The sequence below is a fragment of the Stegastes partitus genome, unplaced genomic scaffold, assembly GCF_000690725.1.
Source record: "Stegastes partitus isolate 25-593 unplaced genomic scaffold, Stegastes_partitus-1.0.2 Scaffold1167, whole genome shotgun sequence".
Classification (NCBI taxonomy): domain Eukaryota; kingdom Metazoa; phylum Chordata; class Actinopteri; family Pomacentridae; genus Stegastes; species Stegastes partitus.
Window position 1 is genome coordinate 1 of NW_007578898.1, and position 5,161 is coordinate 5,161.

The 5,161-nt window shown below is 41.3% G+C and overlaps 3 non-coding genes across 3 annotated transcripts; all 3 read left to right on the forward strand.

Annotated features, from left to right (window-relative positions):
* Nucleotide 1: 1 nt before the first annotated feature.
* On the forward strand, nucleotides 2-89 carry trnay-gua (transfer RNA tyrosine (anticodon GUA)). Its single transcript is given in 2 exon segments — nucleotides 2-38; nucleotides 54-89. It is a non-coding gene; the product is annotated as a tRNA-Tyr (tRNA).
* A 341-nt stretch (nucleotides 90-430) lies between these two features.
* On the forward strand, nucleotides 431-518 carry trnay-gua (transfer RNA tyrosine (anticodon GUA)). Its single transcript is given in 2 exon segments — nucleotides 431-467; nucleotides 483-518. It is a non-coding gene; the product is annotated as a tRNA-Tyr (tRNA).
* A 4,553-nt stretch (nucleotides 519-5,071) lies between these two features.
* On the forward strand, nucleotides 5,072-5,159 carry trnay-gua (transfer RNA tyrosine (anticodon GUA)). Its single transcript is given in 2 exon segments — nucleotides 5,072-5,108; nucleotides 5,124-5,159. It is a non-coding gene; the product is annotated as a tRNA-Tyr (tRNA).
* The last annotated feature ends 2 nt before the right edge of the window (nucleotides 5,160-5,161 follow it).

Below are 5,161 nucleotides of genomic sequence, written 5' to 3' on the forward strand. Positions count from 1 at the left end.
GCCTTCGATAGCTCAGTTGGTAGAGCGGAGGACTGTAGGAGAACTGTGCCGATATCCTTAGGTCGCTGGTTCGAATCCAGCTCGAAGGAGGTGGATTTTGTGGATGTAGCTGTTGGATGCAATGCTCTGTCCATAAATGTGATGCATTACTGACATTTACATATGTAGGACAAGTGAGCAACAAGGTGTACACAGATGTTATTTGCTGTACACGACGAGCTTATCACTGATACTTTTTGACAAATATACTAAAAGATTTTACAAAGCAAAAAGCTGCAGCTATAAATCTATTATTGGAAGCATTACATGTACCTAAGTATAGTCCTTGAACTTTTCCTCGATTGGATTTCAGACACCATCTGAGGCAAATGCTGGTCACTCAGCACACGGTAATCATTGACTGTAGTGTACACAGTGAAAACCCCGAACCCCTTCGATAGCTCAGTTGGTAGAGCGGAGGACTGTAGGAGAGCTGTGCTGTAATCCTTAGGTCGCTGGTTCAAATCCGGCTCGAAGGAGGTGAATTTTGTGGCTCTAGCTATTAGAGACAGTGAATCACAACCAAAGGGAATTGTTCACACATCTATTACATGAGGCAGGTGCTCTTCCTGTCATTCATGAACACCACATGTCAAGATATCTGCCCGGATCTCATCATGCCTTGCAGATATCTTGACATGAATGAAAAAAATGCCACCTTCAACTCAGCCTCTCTCCCAGCTGGTCCCTCTATACAACAACAAATCAACATCCAGCTTGAATCAACCAAACTCAAACCCATTAAGTCTGCCAGACACTTGGGTGTCATGACAATTAACCTTCAAGGCTCATGTGGCCTCTGTTGCTCGGTCATGTCAGTTTGTCCTGTACATCGTGAAGATCAGACCCTTCCTGTCTGAACATGCAGCACAACTCCTGGTACAGGCTCTCGTAGTATCACACAATGACTACTGCAGCTCTACTGGCAGGCCTCCTCGCATGCACGGTCAGACCTCTGCAAATGATACAACCACCACAACAGGGCCCAAGATCGATAGCTGGACTCTTCTCCTCTGTGGTCCCCTGGCGGGGGAAACGAGTTACCAAGCTGTGTTCGATCTGCAGAGTCCTTCTCAGTCTTTAAGAAAAGACTAAAGACCCAACTCTTCACTGAACTCCTCTGCACTTGACAGACTGGAAAATAAATAAATAAATAGGGGGTGTTGTCGGGGCGTTGGTGAGGGATGAGCACATCCAGCAGGTCCAGAAACAGACTCCTGCACACTGTCTAACTTGTAATCATTAATTTATTGTATCAGAGATTATGAATCTAACAGATACAACATCATTGTTTCAATGCATTTCTGACAATAGAGACCGTGAGTCAAACAGAAAAAAAATAAAACTTCACTCAAGTTGTTAGGAGGAGATGTGACATGTCCAAATGACAGGCTTTATACCTGCAGTCTACATCCGGTTAGTCAGACTTTTGCTTTTTTTCCACATAGTTTACCTTCATGTGCATAAACCAATATGATTACAGCACCTCGTATTCACAACACAGAGAAGTTTCATTATGGAAAGAGAGGCTATCAGTTATTACTGTTCAGTTTTATGGGATATATGCATGCATCATTATTGCCACTAAAACAAGACCAATAATATACGGAGAAAAAATAGAGAGGAGGTTATTCTGTCGTATGTGGAGCCATGAATGAATGTATGAACCACTACAGTATGTATGACGTCTGTTTGTTACACTGCTGTCATGAGTTAAACTAGCTGAACTAGTTTCTTTTATAAGAAACAAGTTTAGACTAGTTTCTCTGATAACATGTACACACTTTGACTGTTAACATAGTTAAAAGACTGGGCAGCCTGGTCGCTAATTCAGTTTTATGATTATCTGGTGCACATGTAAGCGCAGTGCTCGAGACAAATCTCAGACAAAGAAAAATAAAAAATGGGAGGAGGAGACCATCATGAATGGGAATGAATGGAGTTCTGGTTGATTGGAACACAGAGCTACGTGGAAATGAGGCGTTTTACCCAAAGTCTACATCCAGAGAGTCAGACTGGACCAGACTAAGTATGAATGAAGCACACCTGATTTTCCTCAGTTAACCTTTGAATTTATTAGGACTGATGTGTTACTTGGTCTTTCTTTAACGCCAGCTTGAGCTCAGACCTCTTGAGTTCAGCCAGCTTTACACTGTGTTATAGTGCAGGTGTTTTTTTTACTGGCACTTCCCATTCAAACTGAATCTGGATGGGAAAAGTTCATTTGCAGAAACATGGAACTTAATCTTTGTAGATTTTCAGAAAAACATTTTTTGTTGTTTGCTTTGTAGAAATGACAAAAACAGAGTCAACTTAGGTTTGATTGATGTTGTCTCAGGTAGACGATGGGAAAGTGGGTTTTCTGAAGGTTTGTGAGGATGGAGTTATCTGTCATTGCAAATGAACTCTTCATGTGTTTGTGAGGAGTGTGGATGTGTGTTTTCGTGTCTTATCTGAGCAACATTCACTGAGCAAGCAGCTTGAAGTTTGCTTTTCGGGTCACTTCAGTGGGACGTTTGGCTGCTTTGAAACACACACTGACCTTCCAAATGCTACTTCATTCGCACTCTCAGTGGTCGTCCACATTTTCTCACAGGCTCGCTATCGATGCTAGTCCCGCTGTATCATTTTCCACGCTGAGAACGATCTGCCCACAAATTTCATGACCTCATGCCAGATTACATTACAGCTTTGTGTGTTTCTATGAATGGCTGACCAGCTGAACCAGTATGACTAGGCACTGTGTGTTGGAGGAAGCATAATGAGTTTCATCTCCACAACATGGAGAGCAGTCTCTGGGTGGCAGCAGCGGGGACAAACCTAGCGGCTAATTGGTGTTGTCGGCGTTTTAAACACAATTAATGACGGTTCCTTCTCCTCTTTCCCTGACCTAATTGTAGGTGATAATTATTGTTTAGGCCCTAATTTACACAAATAATTAACAGATGTATGCTGACAAATAGGCTGACTTGATTCTTTACAAATCCCTGCACCATTGTATTGTTAATTGGGCTGAATGTAAGCAGATACTCGGACGTGTTTTCCCCCCTCTTCGCAGTTCCTTGCTGAATACAGTCTTAAGCCTCAGAATAAACAGCCTCAACTTCAGGAGGTGTTCCTCCTAAAGCCCAGATAGAATGTCACATTGTTAGTTCGGTTCGGTTAAGTTAACGCAAAACAGAAGCATTTGTTTATTGGAGCTTTCTGCGACAAAGCTGCCAATCCTCCGCTTAGCATTTGTAAAGAAACAGAAGTCAGAGGACGTTTGGTAAATGTAGGTGAATATTGTACAACAGTTTAAAAGTTCTGTGATTTTAAACAATCAATTTGATAATGATAATGATAAAACTTAAGTGTTACATAAAGTTTGTGTTGCTTACTTTATTCATCTATGATTGGTAATTATTTATGTTTTTCAGAATAACCTGGACTCTGCACTCTTCTCTCTTATGATTGGACCGACTTCTCTTTACTCTGGAATCCTACTTGAAGAATATTGCAGTTGAGTTGCAGCAGAAAAATATGAAGAAACGTGGAAGACAATGCTAAAAAGGGAGTAGTAGACCTAATTTTTGTACTTTCAATGATAGAATACCAACTTTAATGGACGAACACACGAAGCAAACTGCCATCACCAAAGCAAAACGATAAACAAGATTTAAATTGAGAAAATATTGATACATGTTTTATATTTATGGCGTTTTAATTAACTAATAATCTTCTTTTACATCAGTGTGTGAGTGAATAAAACACACTGTAAAGCACTTTGGACCTAAAGCTAAAACATGATTGATATGTGTGGACCATTTAACATTCCTACTAAACTGCAGATTAGGACTTAATTTACCAAACAGTTTTTGATTTTAAAATTCTCACACTGTATTATGGAAAACATTTCTATCAGTTTCAGGGCATCTAAAGACATTTTGTCTTACACAGTGACAGACTTTCTGTATTGCAAAACGTCCTTACATCACAATGTTTAGCTTGTTTTCTAGAAGGGGATTTTGTGTACTGTTTTACAAACCCCGGTTTTACCCGGCAACATCCCCCTGAACTAATCTCATAACAGCCTGTTAGCATCCCTGACGGTGAACAACAATATGACATCTTAGAGCTTGCCATGTTTCCACTGAGCAGATTCCCATGTCATGAATCGTGCTGGTGATGGCTATTTGTCAGGGGTTTCCCACCCTGCCTCACAAAGGGGGCTTAGCAGAGAGGCAGCATGTTCTCAGGCATTGTCTCTGGGCCAGGACCACCCGTTCCCCCTCGCTGTCCCACTGTCAGTCAAACAATACAATGCTACAACTCCTACTTTGCTACCCAACCCCCCGTCCTATTTACTCAGCCAGCACCTCCCTCCCTCCTCCCGCCACCCACACTCTGGACACAAGGAGTGGTGACATGATGTTTTTTTAGCGCTCAATGTGGACTATTAGTCAACAGCTGGGCTGCGATTCATTCGTAGAGTAAGTCAAGTCAAGACATGGTGGCTTTGCACAAGTGAGCTGCAGCGGAGGGCAAAGGACTTGAATATAGAACAAGCCAGCAAAGCAGCAGGTTTTCACAGCACACACGTGTGTTTCAGTAACACAAAAGGCAGTAAAAGGTTATCTAACATCTCAAACCTTAAAAAAACTACAGTTTGAAAAAGTCTTTTTAACCAATTAAAATCCAGTTTTCATCTTCATTTTCCATTTGAGGTTTGAGAAATCCTGTTTCCAGTGTTGTGTATCAGCTTGTTCCATCATTTTACTTTAATCCTCACTTCAGTGTAGATAACACCATAATGCTGATTATTTGCTTCATCCTGTAAAAGGCAAATATTCTAGATGTCGGCATCATTTTTTACACACAACCCTAAAATTGAACTTGATGTTTGGACCATTGACAAGAAACTCATTCATCAGTAACAACGGTGCATTTATCTGTGAAAAACAAGAAGAAAATATTTAAAGTCATGAAACAATATTAACATGCAGACTGATTATTGACTTGTGATCCACACTCTGAAGCTCATGTGACGACCCCTTCGATAGCTCAGTTGGTAGAGCGGAGGACTGTAGGAGAGTCAAGCAGAGATCCTTAGGTCGCTGGTTCAAATCCGGCTCGAAGGAGG